This window comes from Pipistrellus kuhlii, unplaced genomic scaffold (genome assembly GCF_014108245.1).
Source record: "Pipistrellus kuhlii isolate mPipKuh1 unplaced genomic scaffold, mPipKuh1.p scaffold_m20_p_3, whole genome shotgun sequence".
NCBI lineage: Eukaryota > Metazoa > Chordata > Mammalia > Chiroptera > Vespertilionidae > Pipistrellus > Pipistrellus kuhlii.
In genome coordinates, this window is record NW_023425529.1 from 62,783,085 (window position 1) to 62,804,354 (window position 21,270).

Here is a 21,270-nt window from a genome sequence, read left to right on the forward strand (position 1 = left end):
TCTTCCATTCAATTTTTGCTCTAATATTATCAGCAGTGACAATTTTTTTTCAACAACATGGATACTTTCAAGAGTGGAGGTGGGTGGGTGAGAAGAGATCAACCAAAGAACTTGTATGCATATATGTATAACCAATGGACATAGAAAATAGGATGTGAAATCCCAGGGAGGATAGGAGGCAGGCTAGAAGAAGATATCTATAATAAATTTAACAATAAAGTAACTTTTTAAAAACAACAATGGAACTTATGCTCCAAGTTTATTTCTTCTGGCAGAAATAAACTTGGAGCATAAGTTTATGTGACTGTCCAAAAAATGTCCTCTCTTTCTCTCTCTTTTTTTTAATTTTTAATTTTCATGCTTGAATTTGTGGACTAATGTTCTATTAAAGTATATCATTTTCAACTTTACTCCAGGCAAAACATTTTAGTATGTATGCATTAGATGGTGAACATATATACTTCATTATGTGTGTGTGTGTGTGTGTGTGTGTGTGTGCGCGTGTGTTTGAAACATAGCACCAACAAATATAAATATATATATAAAAGCCTAAGTGACTGTTAAGTCCGAAGGACCAGAAAGACCAGAACAACCTTTTGACCAGTCACTATGATGCTCACTGACCACCAGGGGGCAGATGTTCAATGCAGGAGCTGTCCCCTGCTGGTCAGTGTGCTCCCACAGCCAATGTCCTGTGACCCCTCCCTCAGCCAGCCCCCATTAACCCCTGGTGCTAAACCATTAGTAGAGACCTGCTTCTGGGTTGGGGTTTCATATGTAGCAGAGCAGCTCCCTCATTAAGATCTATTGAAAATTGGCCCTTGGCATAAGGGTTTGTCTAACTCCTGTCCTCTCCCTTCCTTGGGGGCCACCCACCCATCATAATGGCAGCGCATTGGTGAGGAAGGAGGAGGGAAGGAAGTGGGGAACCACGTGGAGGCAGGGTGCTGACCGTGGTGTCAGCATGCAGCATCTATCCTTCTGTGCAGGCCTGGCAACCATCACCTCCTCTCTCAACCGCACTGGGGCCTTTGGGACCCAGGCTAGGACCGAGAACCTGGGGTCGGTGGCAGTGGATGTGGCCCCTTTCCCAGAGGGACCAAGGGCTGGCTGCATCCTTGTGGTCTGCTGGCCAACCTCCCACAGTCCCTCCCCCCTGCATGAATTCATGCATCAGGCACTTAGTATTATATAAAAATTTGATAAAACTTATAAAACTATGAGTTTATTTTCCAAAATAATATAGGCAACTAGACTGGTAGGAAAAAAAAAACTATCAGTGAATTTCTTTACAAAATTAAATATACTAATCAATCCCTGAAAAAATGAATTTCACTGGTAACACAGGTTGGAACTATTGGGAGTCAATGAATCAGTCCCTAGTGGAGATTCAAACAGTAATGGGCGACAAATATTGGCTCAGTTTCTTCAAAAGACTCTAACAACCATGGGAATGTAGTAATTCAATGTACTGATGTGCCTCAGGTGAAGTCCCAGTGAAATCTAATTCTAACAACACTTTTGAAATTGATGAACATATGATTTTTCCTTAAACAATGAATATTTAAATATGTATGAATATTTATAATATTACCAGGTATCATTAGTTTCCTCAACAATTTTAACTTTGTAAATGCTGAAAAACAGTATTTTATATTGTCAGGCTTCCCTTGACTTTTTTTTTTTTTTTTCTTTTTTTACAGAGAGGAAGGGAGAGGGATAGAGAGTTAGAAACATCAATGAGAGAGAAACATCGATCAGCTGCCTCCTGAACACCCCCCACTGGGGATGTGCTCACAACCAAAGCACATGCCCTTGACTGGAATTGAACCTGGGACCCCCTTCAGTCCACAGGCCAATTGCTCTATCCACTGAGCCAAACCAGTTTCGGCTCCCTTGACTTCTTAAAGTAAAATTACATTCATGTTTCAATTTGCAACATATCCCTTTTGCACCAATTAAAACAATGTCAAATATATTATCCAAACCTTATCTTAAAACAATATTAAATAATAAAATATATTATTTTATTAAAAATGTAAGAATAATTCAAGAATGCCTAGCTTTATCATAGTAATATTTTCTTTTCCAACTTCTTTATAATTTCTGATTTCTTCAACATTTATCAGAACTATTTTTATTGATTTTAGAGAGGAAGGAAGAGGGGGAGAGAGACAGAAACATCAATGACGAGAGAAAATCATTGATCAGCTACCTCCTGCACGCCCCGTACTAGGGATTAAGCCTGCAACCTGGGCATGTGCCCTTGACCAGAATCAAACCCAGTACCCCTCTGTCTGCAGGCCAATGCTCTGTCCCCTAAGCCCAACAGACTAGGGCACTATCAGCACTAATTTTCATGGTTGGCCAATGTTTAAAATATCACAATAACCTTTCTTCTCTGCATTGTCAAATTTTGCTACAGATTATTTTGTCACATTATTTCTAATGTAGGTAAGATTAATATTTTCCTACAAAGACAGAGGTTGGACTATCATGTGTTCCTTACTCAATTAAAAATAGTGGTTTATTTTTTTAATAGAGCAATTTCACTTATAACTTTGAATCAAATAATGTCATAACGTGATTAAATTAAAGTTTCTGAGATAATTTAAGCCTTTGGGTTATAATTGGTGTTCAGTTTAAATAATTCATGTGCATATAAAAATGTAAAAATGTAAATCAAATTACTTTAATTAATTTCACTGAAATGAATAACATTTTATTATTACTGGAATGACATAGTTACAAAACATGGACCTGCCCTTAAGCCAGATAATCTTTCTCCTTAAGTAATCAATAATTCATCATTTAATAAATGACATTAAAGTATTAATTTCAGATCCTTTCGGAGTTCATAAGCGTGATGATTGGGTGTTCACGCGGCTGTGTGAGGTGTGCTGCCCATTAACCTTGTTACGCTTTGGCACATGACCCGTCTGATGTGAAAAAAAAAAAAAAGTATTAATTTCAATAAGTCCAATATAATTTAGATTTGGAATTTATCTATGTATCTTGTTTTTACTAGTTAATTGCAAATAAAGATATTCAAATTTATCACAATGTCTTTAAGTAATGTTTTACCTTCAATATACCAAATAAATGTATTCCAACTTTTTACTTATAACAAATAGATAGAAGAAATTTTAAATGTGTAAAGAACTTTAAAATTATTTTAACTTCTTCAATTTATGGATGACAAAAAAAAGGCTTAGAAATTAGATAACACATCCAGAGTCACCTAGGTTTGTGTCAAGGTCTAACCTACATGGTATTTAGATACAGTTCTAATTAAAGTTTCACACACAGATAAATTACACAGTGTTATAGTACATTAAGTTCAATTCCAGAAGTTCATTGTATGTGCATTCATCCAACACTTATTGAACACTTGCAGTATATAAAATCCAAAATAGACCAGCAAATGTGACAGATACAAACAGAGTCCTATAGAAATGGAGAGACAGAAAAAATTAATCTTCTTGTGGTATATGCAAAGGCCTCACTGTGGAAGAGATATTGTATTCCACCTATTCCTGTAAAGACTTCCCTGACACTCTTCTGCTTAGCTAATTGTGTTATAAGAATCTTATCTGAAATCTACTAATGCAGCATTGAAAGTCAATTCCAATTTAACTCCTTCTCTAAGTATTTATACATATCTGAAACGTCATCAATATGGAGAATGTATTCAAGAGCATATTCTCTGTAATCCCCTGTGTCCATGATTAGCTCCCCCTTTCCTAGCTCTCATGATATTCTACCAAAGTGACGATGTCTCTCACATCCTATATGCATTACTCCCTATAGACTGTGAGCTCTTTGGGATCAAAGAAAGTTATTTCTCATGTTCTCTACCTTACACAGAGAGAGTCCGCTAACAGAAGGGAGGCCCAATGGAATGATCACGAGGTGTATCTCTGAAGAAAAGAAGTTCCCCAAGGAAAAAAATAAACATGAAAGGTTCAGAGTTTTAAAAACTCTAATGAGTCTGAGATAAAGTTGAGCAAAGTATGCACCTCCTGAGGGAGGGCATGGTATGGAAAGCAGGAGCAATTGCTTGTAGAATAAATGATGGGTGATGAGTTGGATCTAAATTGACAATGGCCTTGGAAAGCCATAATAACCACTGTATATTATTCTGTTCAACACAGGTACCCAAAGGATGTTTTAAAAACGGTAGTAACATAATCAATATTTATGTTTGTATACTTTTAATTAATGAGAAGAAATAATTTTTGGGAGAGAAGACTTAATAGAAGTATGTCCCAATCAACTAAGCAATAGAACAGGAGGGCAAGGGTTGAAGCCATGGACATCAGACAGAATGAAGAAAGGAAACTGGTTCAAAATGAATTTCTGAAGTAAAACAGAAATAATTAAATATTTTGTTAAAAATTCTTTAATAAGGTCAATTTTTTGTAGAAAGCAGAATTAGAAATAATAGGAAGCTAAATAGACAAATTAATTCTGTAGGCATTGTCTACTGACAAAAAAATCTATAATAATAAAAGTGTAATATGCTCATGAGACTGGACAGCTGAACAACCTTCTGGGTGTCCTTCCAGACGACCTTCCTGATGAAGCTGGGGCTGTAGGACTGAGGCAATCTGCTGCAGCTGTGAGGGCCAAGCCACTTGCACGAGTTTCACGCACCAGGCCTCTATTATATAAATATTTGTACTGATAAGAAGCTTGATTTCCAAAAAGCCAAAAGAGATTTGAGTACAGTATAATGAACAGTTAAAATTATTAGGAAGAAATCAAAGAGAACTTAAAATTAGTCTTTGGATTTAGACATGGGAAGTAATCAATGACTAGAACAATTATTTTTATAAGATTGTTGATTCCAGAAGCAAATAGTAATAATCTCAGGAATAACTTGGGTATTCTTTACAAAACTCTTTATAACACTAAGGAGATATTCAAAGCAAAGTCATGAAGGGGAAGAACAGTTAAAGAAAGGTCTGTTTGTCTTTGCTTAGTTTTTGCTCCTTTTAGAAGATATTTTCAGTATGGTATGTTCGTAGGCAGAAGAAAAGAAACCAGTGGAAAGGAAGAGCTTGAATATACAGCAGCAAACACGCGTATCTGTGAACATCTTAACAGAGAATTAAAATTAAAGAACTATTAATTGTGTTCTTCAAAACATGTTCTATTAAAACATGTCCAAAGAACTAAAACAGCTTCAATTTTATGTAATCTAAAAATGAAATTTCATGGAATGCTCAGCATATTGTTTCCATTGAATGATTCCAATGGACTAAGATTTCACTATGCAATATGACTGTTACAGAATGACTTCTGGGGACAAATTTTGGTGGTTTGCAGAGACTTTATTTCAGTTATTCCTATCCACTCATCATTGGGCTCAATCAACTATTCTTTTTTACCAAACACTTCACAGAGGAAAGGAAGTCCCTTAACTGGGTATATAAAAAAAAAAAAAAATAAATAAAAAAATAAAAAAATAAAAAAGGAATGCATGCCTTCCCATAACTTCTACCTCTAGGTAGAACATTTTGCAAATCTAAGTATACATACTTTTTGAATAAATGAAGCTTCAAGCCCATGAGCAGTTAATACTTCCTCTATGCCTCAGCTATACTGCCTGCTTCTTTCCTATTCAGAGAAACCCAGGACAGAAGGTTTGGATCTCAGAGGGTCAATTTTTGAGGTCGTAAAACTGTAACAGCCCCATCTATATATCAAGAAAGCAATAAACAGGATCTAATTGATTCTTCTGCAACAAATTTCATGAAAAATGGGAAATTTCTCTCTCTGGTGCCTTTATTCATGCAGAGAAACGTGGCTGTTAAATGTCATTAGCTAAACTATATGAGCTAACTTAAGAAAATACACTAATAAGAATATTCTTCTGGTTAATACAAAAATATGATTATGATACATTTTAAGCAACATACTCTAAGTTGCATAATATTAAAAATTGCAAAGACAAATTATTTTAAAGAGAATTAAATACTTTCAGAAGAATATTTCCATAGTCTTATACCTATGTTGCCATTCCACCTCTATCCTTAAGGTAAAATACTACAAATAGAACTAAAAAAACAAAACAAAAAAAAACCTTTAGATATTCTTAAATACAGTATTATACAATATTTATGATACATATATAAATATGTAGGTATATTTATAGTATATTTAATTTATAGGCACCCTTTACAAGATTTATATTTATTTAGTTTAAAAGAAAATGGTTTCATAATTTATAAATGTTCATTAAAATAGCATTTGTGGGAAATAAATGAAGAGTACAAACATTTTGAAAAGTATTTTCAGACAAAGGTGTTAAAATATACCCATAGAACATATACATGCTGAAACGGAAAATTAATTATTAAAAATACATGCCTTATAATAGTCCATTTCTTAGCAACAGACATATTTTTCACATTAATTCTTATATTTATTTTGCTAAGATTTTTATTTTCATCTTCCTATATCTAAATACATTTTCAATGTTTTAGTAGAAAGGACATTTACAAGATTGGAGTTGAATCATTCTTCACCATTTAGGATCTATGTATCTCCAGAAAATTTGTTTAGGCTGTGTCTCATTTTAGGGACAGAGATGCCAAAGCTTTTTATATAGTTACTGTTTGTTCCTCAAAATTATCTTACCTATGTAAAAGGCATTTCATAATGTCAGGGTCTCTTCTAGCATAAAAGATACCTTTGCAGCAATTTAAATAAACATTTGCTCAAAATAGACTAATTTATTAAAATGCCCCCAAGTCTCACAGTTTAAAGAACTGAGAGAGGAGCTGAAACAGATTTGGCTCAGTGGATAGAGCATTGACCTGTGGACTGAAGGTTCCCAGGTTCGATTCCCGTCAAGGGCATGTACCTTGGTTGTGGGCACATCCCCAGGAGGGGGTGTGCAAGAGGCAACTGATCAATGTTTCTTTCTCATCGATGTTTCTAACTCTCTATCCCTCTCTCTTGCTCTCTGTGAAAAATATCAATAAAATATATTTTTTTGAAAAGAACTGAAAGAGGGGATTTCAGACCCCAATTATACTAGAGCAAGAGCTGTAGCATAGGGCACGACCTAGAAAATCTGTACTCAGCCCTGCACATTGGTTGTGAAGGTACTGTAATCAATAAATGGGTTTCACCTACCCATCTTCTTTGACTTGCCTGGTTTATGACTAAAATTATTCTAAAAATGTTGGTATACATTTTTAATAAATTTTAATTTTTCATACAAACAATCCAGATTTCACATTCTTTATTTTAAATGGTTGGGCCCATAACTTATTGAGAATTATCCCATGTACCTTAGGCTTATTAGCTACATTTTCAAAAAATTAGAAAACAATGTACTATTGGTCCTACTAAAACTGCACCAACCCAATACACTTCTCATGAGTCAGCAGGCATTTCAAAATACTCTAATTCCTCAGCACTGTTATTATAAAGAACAATTAACCACGGTCCAAGTGAGATAGTGAAGGTGTTGGATAATAGAACACCAAAGATAGAGATTTTATGTAATTAAATCTCTTGATACAAAAACTCAAAAGGATTATTCTTTAATATAATGTCAACTTGATCTGTGTAAGTCTGCTGATATAGAATCAATATGCCTTGAAGCTAGGTGTGAAGCTACATATAGCTCTCTTCATCTCTGTTGACTTTTGTGTTTGTAGCTGTTACTAACATCGTGTAATCAAGAGGGTAAGAATTAGAGTGACCTTCATGTTTGTGAACACTGTGGCGAGACAAATATATCTAATCTAATTCAATTAGGAGGGTTTTAAATTGTGGTAATCACTGGTAAGTAAATCCAACATAGGTGATTCAAACTGATATTAAAAGAAATTAAAATATATAATGGTAAAAGGAAAGAAATTTTTAAACATATTTTTATTGATTTTAGAGAAAGGGAGGGAGAGGGAGAGCTAGAAACATCAGTGATGAGAATCATTGATTGGCTACCTCCTGCAGGTCCCACACTGAGGACAGAGCCACAGCCCAGGCATGTGCCCTGACCAGGAATTGAACCAAGACCTCCTGGTTTATAGGTCCATGCTCAACCACTGAGCCAAGCTGACTGGGCAGGGAAGGAATTTATTCTTCTGTGATTAGCAAAAACAAACGATACTTCAGAAATATGACTGAGATCCTTCCAAAAGCCCTGTTATTTAAATATGTATTAAATAAATGCTTACCCTCTTTACATAGCTGGCATCTTAAAAACAGATAACATATGGGAAACCCCAAAATATGAAATTTTAGAATAATTAAAAGGGAAAACCAATATAAAAATCAAGTTAAGTCCTACATACAAAAGGCTATTTTTATGGTTAACTTTTCAGAGATTCTACAAAGCTCAAAAATGTCTCTGGAGCATGCTGAGTGCCTGGGAAATACATGCCTTAACTCGCAATTTTCTCTTTTTTGTCAGTTTAAATAAAGCCTTTAATATTATTTCAGGAAAGGTTCTTGAACTAAAGATCTTGAAACAGCTTTGATCTTATACGATTTTAAGGCATAAATCTGTCAAAATTGCCAAGTAAATATAACTTGCAGACTATTATAAAATTTAAGTCTTTCAATAAGACAGTTTCCATTGAAGTGAGCAGGACGGTGCCCATTCAAAGGAATAGAAATAGATTCCTCATTACAAAAATGTCCATTTGTGTCAAAGAAAAACAAGTATCAGCTAAATTGCAGCAAGCTGAACTGGAATTATAAAACTCATTCCCTGACTTTATAATTCTACACAGGTTGCTGTTCTGTTGAGAACTGATATCCTCTCATCATAAAAGAACTACTGCCATACTTTTGATTATTCTATATATATAATGTCTGGCTGACTTTAAAGCTGTTCTGAAACAAATGCTGTCATACAGAAATAACAATAGTAATAATAATGTTATTTTTAAAATAAACATAATTCTAAAGTAAATCCTTGCCTTGCTACATTCTGGTAGAAAGATCTTTTGATTGTAAGTAGGGAATGCATAATAAAGCTTTCCAAGTCAAAGGAATATTTCTATATGAATTTCTGAAACTCATTTTATTTGTAATTTTGTGTGTCTTCTTATTTCTTTAGAAATGTAAAATTTTGACAAAATTAAGTTTAGGTAAAACTCAGTGAGGGATGTCAACATGTTCAATAAAAGTTCCTCTCTATAGTTATAATATTACACTATTTTTAGGTAGATCCAGACCATTGTATTTTAAGCATTTTGTTTCCTTGCTTAAAATATTCTGCACTGTTAGAAATATTGCATCTAAATGTAGGAGACTGGGAGTTATTCACATAAACTATGTGTAATTCAGATAACTGTTAAGAGGATGAAGAATATAAAATTACCAAAATATAGGTATAGATGATTTTCAAATGCTTATATTGAATAAAACAAGAAAATAATTTAAAATATAAATGTATGGGCTATCTCGATATAGGTAGCAATTATCCCTAAGAAATTACTATGTTTTTCCACATGCAACTTTCACTCAATGAACATAAATAAAACTAACATACCTAATCAAATGAACATGGCTGCTTTGTATTAAAGTTCTTCCTACATATTCTGGACAAGTGACTTTTCCTTATAGCAGTTTTACATATAGCAGCAGTTGACAATCCATTTTCTTTCATGGCTCTTCAATTTGTCTACCTATTGAAACTGCAAGCATGTTGAAAGGAAAGATGCCATAAAAAAAGAAACTTCATCAAAAAGAATAGGTTTTGAAATGGTTTTCGAATTCTAGTAAGAATCTATTCATATTAAAAAAATAATATGTTACAGCCCTGACCTGCATGGCTCGGTTGGTTGGAGTATCCCCCCTCTGTCCTCCTGCACAACATAAGATAGCATGCTTGATTCCCATTCAGGGCACATACCGAGGTTGTGAGTTCGAACCCCAGACAATCAATCAATATTTCTCTCTCACATTGATGTTTCTCTCTCTGTCTTCTTCTTCTAAGATAATTAAGATAATTAAAATAAAATAATAATAACAATAATAATAATAATGGGTTATAATAATAGTTATAAGAGAAGTTAAGTAGAAAATCAAGCTCAGACAGAGAATCTAACCATGGTTAGCTAGTGGATAGTTTTTTGCTGTTTGGGTAAGATTGCTTTTGAAATTCTGCAAAACTCACCATGGCCTATTTCTAAGGTACAAAGTATAGAAGAGTCCCTTTAGCCGTATCTGAGTTAAATGCAGGGAGGAGGGAAGGTAAGGAGGGCCATGGTCTGTATTCTCTCTGATATCCAAATCTTTATGGAATTTTTTCTACTTAATCAATTCCACTTTCCTTACCCTTTGGAAAACCTAGCATCAAACTAAGTTGCCTCAAGTAGATAACTGCAATAACCCAGACAATTATAGCTCCAAGCTCATTTAGAATTTTGTTCTTGATCTGTCACTGAAATCTTAGACTCTTGAGTTCTGTGTATAATTTAGGATTTGGATATAATCTTGGAGGTCCCTTTCAACCTTAAAAATATAAGCCTGGCTATTTGTTCAGGTCTCGTTCATTTTATAAATATCAATTATTCACCCATCATGTTCCCAACATTATACATGAGATATTGATACGATAGAGATGTATATGATATATTCTGCCCTCAAGAGACATTTTTCCCTAATACAACGCATTATATCATTACATTAAGTATTAATGTATGTCTCTTGCATTGTATTAGGAAAAAACAATGTGTTTACAGAAGGACAGAAAGTGGCATAACTAACTCAGGAGGACAAGGTGGGCTCACATGAATTAAAGTCCAATTACAGAAGGAAGAGAAGGTGTTCCTGCATCAAAAAAGAAAAGGATGGATGGAAATGTGAGATGCCAAGATGTGTTGCTACTGTTGTGTTGTTGGATTAAAGTTTCACATGCAGGAGGAGAAAAATGTGATTCCAAAAAGATTAGGGATATGAATGTTAATCTACAGATTTTTGAACTTCACCCCCAAAACAACATTGGAGGTCTGTGCAAGAGAGTGACAGAATTAGATCTATACTTTTTAACTCTATTGAAACAGTCATATGTCATGAACTTTTTGTTTGTTTGTTTTTAGTCTTGTTTTATCCAACCCCCAGCACACTGGGCCAATGTTGGTGGTTAAACTTTGCTCTTGTCAAGAGATGCAATGTGTGGCTGTTGCATCCCGGTGGTGTGTGAAGGCTAGGCCACCCTGGACATGGCTAAGAGCAAATTCACTGTGACCTTGGGTATGTCTCAAGGCCAATGGCTCAGCTTGAATACATGCTGGTGGTCCCTGAGGATGCCTACAGCTCCAGCTACCTCTGGGAGGAGACTCTGGACAAGTCCTACAACTTCATCAGCCGAGACTACATGAGCCCCACCAGCTCATCCCATTTCCGCCAAGATGCCACCACCTCTTTCTCCCTCTTCTGTAACAATGGGGGGAAATGTTTTTAAAGAGAGATGCTATGGTTCTTCTTCACATTATCCCTTCAGAAAAAAAATGTCCTTAACTTCTTTGGGAGAAATTTGAATGTCTCTAAACTTACATTCCAATTTTTAGGAAAGTAAAACACAAAATAACTCAGCATGTAGACCTAACTTAAAGACTGAAAAGAAATTAGTGGAAGCTTCTTTAGGAGAAAACCACATAGACAGTCTTGATTTAGGGTTGGTTGGAAGGCAGATAACAGCTATGATTTGTGTTACTGATTTCTAAAATGGTAGAGTCTTTGACCTAAGTTTAAATTTCTGATTTCATATTTTTAGAAAATAAAGGCAGTTATAGTTGTATTCATGCTCCAATTTAAAAGAAATTATAGACCATTACTCACATTAATCCCTCAATAAGTACACCTTGGAAAGGCAAAATATAGGGTCTTTTTAAAATATCCTTTTACAAGACTCCTTTAGAATGGATCAAGAATAAATTAATTCCTGTCTAGATTTGTCTTAACAAAGATAACCTCTCTTGATACTTATACATTTCAAAAATCCCAATGCACATTACTGTAGTTTCATCAGGGTTCTTTACTTTCTAAGTGTTTATTTTAATTTTTTGTTTTCCAGTTGAATAAAACTATTTTTTCTATGTATACAAATACATTACAAGCTTTATTAGTTGGGTTTTAATAAAGATTAAGAGTAACATTTTTTTGTGGTTGGAAATATTTTCAAATTTAATCTAGTCAATGAAAAAAGATGAGTCAATTTGTAAAAGTTTTCATTTCACCAACTTTTATTATTAGATTTACTCTACCTTATTATTGCCAGTAATAATATTAAATATACCTTATTATTGCCAGTGTTTATTTCATTAATATTTCTTTTGTAAAAAAAAAAAAAAAGTCACCTCAGGCTTCCTTATTTAAGCAAAAATGTAACCATTTGTATATGTCAAATGCCATTAAATTCAGTCAATTTTCTAAGACTTGATATATTCCTGTTTTTATGGATCTGAATGACTTATTCAATAATTACTTTCCACACACGGGCATTTTGATAATATTTCATCCCTTGCTATCTGAGCAAAATTTAAGTCTGTTTCCTTAATGGGATATTCCATGGCTCTAGTAACCATAATGAGAAAACAAAGTAAGATTTCCAATGCAAATCAACTTTGTGGCATTACTCATTTGTTTTATTGTTTAGTTCGCAATACCTTTGAAGGACTAAAATCTCCATCCTTCTAAAGGAAGCAAGATACACCTTAATTTTTAACTATAGATCTGTTGATGATCTTAAAATGAACAGGTATCATTAGAATCTTAGGCAATTTAGATAATGTCCTTTGTTAGAATAGCTAAGTTATGGTAGGGTAAGACCTCTAAAACATATTATACAAAAAATATAAGTACGGAGGCAAATGAATTGAGTTCCCACTTCCTCTGCTAATTCTGAAAAGAAAAGAGGAAGGAGAGTGGAATATTTAGGGTGAAAATACATAGTATACAAGCATACCAATAGGAGAGTAATGTTGGGGAAAACTAAATATCACATATTCAGTTATTCTCTGAGTTATAAGAGGAGATCCCCAATTACCATTATTATCACATCCCACCTTCTACTTCAAGACACAAGCTCTCTGGCTGCCTTGTTTTTGTCTTTATGTACCCTTTATACTTGTATTTACCTGAGAATATGTTAAATAAATAAAAGATAATAAATTCAGTCCATTTCAGGTATTTTGTATATAATGTCCATTAGAGAGCTTGCTTGGGCCAGAGTGGGAAACCATAACCTGTGAATGAGTGCTAGGAGAAAGTAGTCTAAATGAAGGTGGGGAAGTGTTGGGAATGCTTTTTCAAGGGGACAAAAGGCCAGAGGGGAACAGAGCCAACCTGGTGGGAGGGCATGGCATGGCACAACAACTCAGGCTTCAGGTTCCCAAATATCAATAGATTCCCAAACATCAAGATAAGGGAGTTTAACTCCCACCTCTGCTCAAACTTATGTATCTGAGTTCAATTCAATATTTTCACATAAACCTATCTTTTATCATTGTACTGACTTTCAAAAATGTGATTAAGAGAATATAGAAAGAGTTGTTGAATGGCAATAACAATTCTGTCGTCATGGGCAGTCTTCACCATCATAACAATCGACACTTACTGAGAGCCCTTATTATAAAACCAGTTCTGTACATTTGTCAATGCCTGCAATCCTGCAATCCTCAGAGAAATTCTTATCAGGGCACATCCTACTATTTTCTTCATTTTATAAGTGAAGAAAGTGAAGCAATAGACATTAACTTGTACAAGTTCACAGTCTAGTAAGTAGAAGGGCTGGGATTCCAGTCCAGTCAGTCTGCTTCTGTATTAACCATGAGAGTGAATTTGACAAAGTAAAAGAAATGACTAGATAATGTATGAGGATACTTTTAACATAATTTACATTCATGCTATAAGGAAGTTTCCATATTTCTCACTTAAACGGTCTTTGAACTCCACAGGTTAGTTAACTTGCAATTAGATAGGATCTAGAGGATTCCAAGTTTTACATAAGGGCATAGAAAACTATTAAACTGTGCTTTTTTTTTTTTTCTTACTTCATTAAGTTAAATATATGCTAAAACATAAAAGCTTCAAATTTTACCATAAAAAGTTGAAATTAGACTAGGAGGGAAGAGAAAATTGAATTACCTTTAACATAGATCCTAAAATACAATGTCAAATAGTGTTTGCAATATACAGAAAATGTTTTGGTGTGAATAAAAGAACATAGGATTATGCTCAAAGATATTCATAGCTGTACCTCTTCCAATGAGGAAACCTGTTACACTTGAAGGAAGATCAAACTTTTGGTTTAATCACATGAATAGATTCCCAAATGCCCTAGAGCTTAAGATTTCCCCAGAAATTCTACAGGAACCTATCACAGGGATGAAGTTTTCTTCATCCCAGAATGGAAAGACTATATGTAAAATTTTAATTAAAAAAAAATTCAACTTTGAGAGAAAAAAAAAACACAGATCTCAAGCTCTTAAAAATACTATATTTTTGTAAGTGGCATCCAACATGTATTAAGAAACACTTTAAAGGAATGAATTAATAAATGCATACTGAACCCCTTTGCTACTATATTTGTGTATTTAAAATGTATATATGTTTGCATGTGTGTATACAAGGGTGAGCAAAAGTACACTAAGGTATTTTTATATTCTTTTAAGTTAAGAAAGCTATTGTAATAATCACAACATATATGTCTTCTTCAGTGCAACATCTGTAAACCTACTTTTATGCACCCTGTATATGCTTATGTATTACTATCTGATCATCATAACTAACTGCAGGTTAAATATTATCATACATGGTAAAGTAATCAGTAGCTACACTAGGCTGGAATTCTATCCAGAAGTAAAACAAAGATTCAGTTATTACTGGATACCAAAACTCTGAATATATCTAAGAATCCAAGTAGCGAACTGAAGCTTGCAGCTCTCAATCAGAGTTTCTCTATATAGAATAACCAAATAATCAAAGGTAAATGATAACTAATAAGATAGTTCTTTTAGTATTTGAACATAGCTTTTAGCATTTGAGAAATAGAGGGGGGAAAGTGCATCTCTGTATGATATAAAACATCTCCTTCATGGACGCAACTCTTTTGAAAGAGACAATGATTTCCTGCTCTTGTCGCAAACCTTTTCCCACATTTTATTAGCAATGAGAATAAAAGGGAATAAACGAGATGCTAGATTTAGCAGTGATTACACTGATCCTTCAGTGAAAATTCTTTCATAACATTTAGCTTGATAGGAAATTATTTTTTAACTTAAAAATATATCATTCTTCCTAATTTCTTGCTCAATCTCATGAGATCTGTTGACAATAAACTATTCTTCCAAAATAAGTTAAGGATTTCATTGAAATTTATTTTCAAAATAAAATATGTAGAAAAGGTAACTAACTTGCGTAGACAGACACGAATGTGCTGTGTAAATAATCCTTTCATTGGAGCATTTGTACACCAAGTGTTCAGATCAGAAACTTTTATTTTGAATATGTTACGGAATGACTGCAAGTTCATAATCATGCATAAGCCCCACCTAGAGTGGTGGTGCTATAAAAGAAAAACTCCTAAGAAACCACTCAAGTCATCTCTTGATATAAACCAACTAGTCATGCATAAAGAGGACATAGAGTTCAATCTAACACTAGCAATTTAGCTTTACAATAAAAACAACAAGGCATTGTTGAATATGTGTAACTTCTCTATAATGGAGATGCTGAATTGGGCTAGAATTGCACCAAATGACACGTAACAGATCCCTTTTCAAGATCCAATTGTCCTTCAAGGATAAATCAAGGACCACTTCTATGCCAAAACCTTCTCAGGTCCCGTCAGCCCACAGAACCTTTCTCTGAAGCAGCATGTGAGCCATCTAGCCATCTAGAGTCTCTCTTTCTCTTTCTCTTTCTCTTTCTCTTTCTCTTTCTCTTTTCCCTTCTCCAGTGCAGGGTGAAGCATGTATTACAAATCATATATATTAACTGACAGGGATTGATGGTTTCTAATTTTCTCATAGTGAATACCTTCCAGAAATACTATATGCTAGCATTGGATAAAACTGGAGATTTTCAGAATGCCTTCCTATCTTCTATAATTATATTGTAACTCTTGTAAAGGTACACACTAACTATATCCTCTGCATCTATCCTATTATAAATGAGTGTGTTTAAATGTTTCCCCTGTAATCATTAAGTTGTTGTTGGTTTGTTGGTTTGTTTGTTTTACAACAGGAAAATGGCAACAGATTTTAATATCAGTGTATTGGTCACATTTAAATCCTGGGCAATGTGTATTTTGTTTATATCAATATGTTCTTATTAGAATAAAGCATATACAGTCTAACAGTGCCTATTCCTTTTTATTTTTCCAAATTGCTACTTTTTAAACATCTATTTTGACTTTAGAGTCCCCTTTAGCTGGAGACTAACTTTATAGAGACAATAAAATCTAATAACAAGACCTATCACTGAATGGACCAACCTCAAAATGCCCTTGTTCTACAGATTTATAGTTCTTTCTTAAAATAATAATTTGTTTGCTGGTGATAGTTTGCTAAATATTTTATCTGCAAACTGTCTGATTCACTTCTTGTAATAAATTTACCTAGCTATCCTGGGAAAGGCTAGCAATAAAAATTTCCATTGCAGGTCATGCCCATATAATAGTTTGAAAATATAAGAACATAAGAACTATTTATACCTCAGGAAAAAGAAGCATAAATGCTTCAATGCACACACAAAATTGAAAATCACGATGCACATTTGCTAAATTTAGAAAATAAGCATAACCCATATAGTTGCCTTCTGCTGATGTAGCTGATTGGTGCTCAGAACATTCTGCTGGACCCAAAGTCAATCCTACATGAGTGTTTCTACTGGTTTCTTCTCATCCCAAATATTTTGGGAACTATCTCTATACATAAAAGCCCAAGTGACTTAACGACTGGTTGATTGGTCGTTACGACACATACTGACCACCAGTAGGCAGACGCTCAACTCAGGAGCTGCCCCTTGGTGGTCAGTGCGCTCCCACAGTCAACCTCATGCAGTCTCCCCCTCCCACTCCCCAATTGGCAGTAGGAGGTTGGCCAACCTCCTGTGGCCCTGTCTGGCCAGCCCCGATGGCCCTGATCGGCCCCTCCCCTCAGCTGGCCAACCTTCTACCATCCCAACTGGCCCTACCCCGATTGCTGGGCAGGCCAAGGGACCTGGGCATCGTTATATTTATAATACAAAAATCATTCCCATTTCCTACATGTATGCATTTTCATATACTCTCTTAAGAACCACTTAATTTCAGTTTAGGCTTGAACAAGTTGTCTTTCTGCTAAGTATTTGCATATTGTGTAAAAGAGGCACAGCCATACTTATTTTTTATTATTATTTCCCAGGGATGGTGTGAAGATCAATTAAAGCACTGTTTGCTGACAACTTTGAAAAGTGCTATATAAACGCAAGGTATTGTCATTTTGAGGAATAAGAAGTTATCTCAGGGAAGTATTGAATCTTGGAAATTTAAAATGCACCACAAGGTGTTGGAATCATCTGTAAAATTCATAATGTCATAATACTTATAAAGTTATTAACAATATTATCATAAGCATAATATTGAATAATATACTTATTATTTTACTTAAAATTCTAGAATGATAATAGAAGTGAGATTTCTACCCCTGACCCTGCTACCAACACCAACATTTTATAGTAAAAGGCAAGTGTTCAATAGACAACAACCATTAGAAAAATGCAGTAATACTCTTGACATGCATATGAAGGAAGGACAAATTGCATTGGTTATAAAACACTATATTAGGTGCTACATCATATGTCACTTGGTTTTACATAATTGTCTAACAACATCCTTAAGGTATACAAGTGTTGCTTTAAAATTTATTTCAGATTGGTGAAGCAGTTTCTGGCATGGTCAGTAATGTGCTCAGGTCAAACAGCTTCTAACTACCAGAGCTAGCATTTACATTCTATTCTTTCCATTTCAATATGTTGTATTTCCTTTTCATGATCATTGACCAAAATATAATTAATATTTCTCCCATTTAATGATAACTTAAAATTTCTGAAATGAGAGCACATGCTCTGAAATTTTAGATACTTCCCCATGTGGGAGTGCCGATCACTTGGTGTGCAGGTAAATATTGCTTTAGGTGTCTGTACATGATTAACATTTAGCTGTGATTGCCAATGTGCAGAAGACAATTGAGATTGTTAACATCATAAGTAAGATGAAAACACAAAAAACAATTTCAGAAGAAAATGGCATTTGGAACATATGTGACCTCGATTAATATACTTAATATGTAAAGAACTCTATTTTTAAATTAGTTATACAATACTTTTTAAATATGAGATATGAGTTAAAGAACACAGTTGTGAATTCACAGAGAAGAAATATAAGTATCCATTATGTGTTTTTTAATATTTAGTTTCACTAGTAATAAAAAATATACAATTAAAAAAATCAGATATTTGTTGTTAATCAAATGTATATTTGAACCAGTGTTGATGAAATTCAAGAAAGTTTATGCTTCTTGTTGGAATGTTACTGAAACAACATTTCAGAAGATTAATTTAGCAATATGAGACCAAAATCTTCAAAATTTAAACTTTATTTGGTTCAGAAATTCTTTAAGAAAATCATCTCAAGTAATTAAGCATTGATGTGTTTTTAAAAAATAGTTATAAAAATAATCATTGTGGTGCTGTTTTTCAAGGTAAAAGTATAGAAATAAGCCAATACTTATTCCATGTAATAAAGAATAATTTAAGTAAACTTTGGTGGATTCATATATTGAACTACTTTGTAACCAATTAAAATGATATTCTGGAAAAATACTTGGTGATATGGAAAAACGTTCACAAATTAACTGAAAAGAATCAGGTTACAAAAAATAGTAAAGATTATTCTATTTTTGTTTCTGAAGAGATAGCGTACATTTTATTTTTTGCATCCAGAAATAGAAATATCTATGTAGAGAGACAGAAATGGATCTGTGCAGCTAGAGTAGAACTAGACATAAATTGAGAGAGACAAAGACAGACATACCCACAGAGATAGACTTGGAGATAAACACAGAAATAGGTATATTATCTATATGGAATAATAGAAGTATATCTATAAATATATCTATATAAAGTTACCAATTAAGATATATACAGTATGTAGGTAACATATGCATAAATATATTAATCTGTAATATACACAGGATATGGCAAATGTCGGTTTATAGTTGTGAATGCATGAAACACAGAGTTTAGTCTTTTATTATTTTTTACTAATTATTATATTATTAGAGGCCCGGTGCATAGATTCGTGCACTAGTGGAGTCTCTCGGCCTAGCCTGCACCCTCTTGCAATCCGGAACCCTTGGGGAATATTGGAGAGCCGGTTTTGGCACAATATCCACAGGCCAAGCAGAGGGACCCTACCGGTGTGAGAATGCATGAACCAGGCCTCTAGTATGCATATAAGATCTTTGGCTAATCTCTTCTCACCCTCCCTCTTCCCCACTTCTTTCTGAGATTCATCAGTCTGTTCCACATTTCCATGCCTGTAGTTTCTGCTCCTGCATTGAGTATGTGCCCCCTGATGGTCATTGTGCATCATAGCTACTGGTCATTCAGCTGGTCGCTTAGGCATATATACATACATACATACATATATATATATATATATATATATATATATATATATATATATATACACACACACACATATATATATCCACACACATATATATATATTTACCATATGAACAACTGTAAACCTACTTTTGCTCCACCCTATAGATACATATAGAAACATTCAGAAGTGGTTATCTACAGGTAGTGAGGGTTAGAATTTTTTCTACTGTTTATCTATCTTATTTTGCTTAGAAAATTAGAAAATTTAGACATTTTCCAAAATATATGGAATAATTGTGTTTAGAAAAGGCAATTTGTAAAGAAAAAGGTCAGCATTATCTTACCAAGAATACTACCACTGCTGTTTTCTGCTAGCTGTTTTAATTCATAAAGAATTAAATATAAAAAAAATCAAGACCCTTTTAATATTCTCTAATCACAATTTAATTTGTCTGTAATTATATTGGTAATTCATTGGCATCACATTTGAAACTTTCTAGGTTTCAAGAAAAATCCTTAAAGACAAGATATTAGGTAAATTTAACTATTCAATGTGTGAATAATAGTCATTTAGAAATTAATCTAATAAATCTTTGAGGATACATGTTAAAGTTGGAAGATAATAGTAAATTAGAAGTCATGAAAATAAGAGGTCTAATCCTGGTTCTGCCATTTACAAGGCATGAAACCTTAAAATGTTTCCTAAAAATTTCTATGTATGATTTTCTTCATTTATAAAATTGGCTAAACACAGACAATAGTATGCTGAGCTAAAATATTGGGTCGGCAACTAAGTAATTGCGGGTTTTTTTAAAGGAAAATCAAAGACAATTTTTTTATGGAACTAAATAACTTTATTCTGTAATGTATTGCCCATTTTGATCAATGACCTTTTGCCATCTTTCAGGCAGCATCATAATCCCACGTTCAAAAAACTTCTGGTTTTTATTAGCAAAAAACTGAATCAGGTACGATTTGACATCATCATCATTATTGAAATTTTTACCATTCAAGGAGTTTTGTAAAGATCAAAACAAAAAGTAATCAGATGGTGCAAGGTCAGGACTATATGGTGGATGTGGCAAAACATCCCAACCAAGCTCCATTAATTTTTGCCGAGTGACCAAAGATGTGTGTGGCCTTGCATTGTCATGATGGAATACAACACCTTTTCGATTTGTCAATTCGGGCCACTTTTCTTCAACTGCATTGTTTAATTTCGTTAGTTGTTCAATGTAGACATCAGAATTGATCGTTTGGTTGGGTGGTAAGAGTTCAAAGTAGACAATTCCTTTGTAATCCCACCAAACTGATAACAAAACCTTCTTTTGATGAATATCAGCTTTTGATGTTGTTTGAGTTGGTTCACCTGGCCTGCTCCACGATCTTTTCCGCTTGATATTGTTGTAAACAACCCATTTTTCATCACCAGTTATCAGTCGTTTTAAAAATGGATCATTTTCATTACGTTTCTTTAGCAAATCGCAGCTGCTAATGCGTTGCGTTAACTGTGATTCTTTCAGTTCGTGAGGAACCCATGTATCGAGTTTTTGAACATAGGCAAGTTGTTTTAAGTGATTTTCAATGCATGTATGTGATACATGAAGCTTCTCTGCAATCTCACGTGTTGTACTGTGACAG

General features: G+C 33.9%; 1 protein-coding gene and 1 non-coding gene across 12 annotated transcripts in view; one reads left to right on the forward strand and one right to left on the reverse strand.

Annotated features, from left to right (window-relative positions):
• Positions 1-21,270, reverse strand: part of KCNC2 (potassium voltage-gated channel subfamily C member 2) — a 210,580-nt gene that overhangs the window by 33,113 nt on the left and 156,197 nt on the right. The gene's annotated exons all lie outside the window — the stretch shown is intronic.
• On the forward strand, positions 2,843-2,945 carry LOC118731111. Its single transcript, XR_004991804.1, has one exon. It is a non-coding gene; the product is annotated as a small nucleolar RNA U13 (small nucleolar RNA).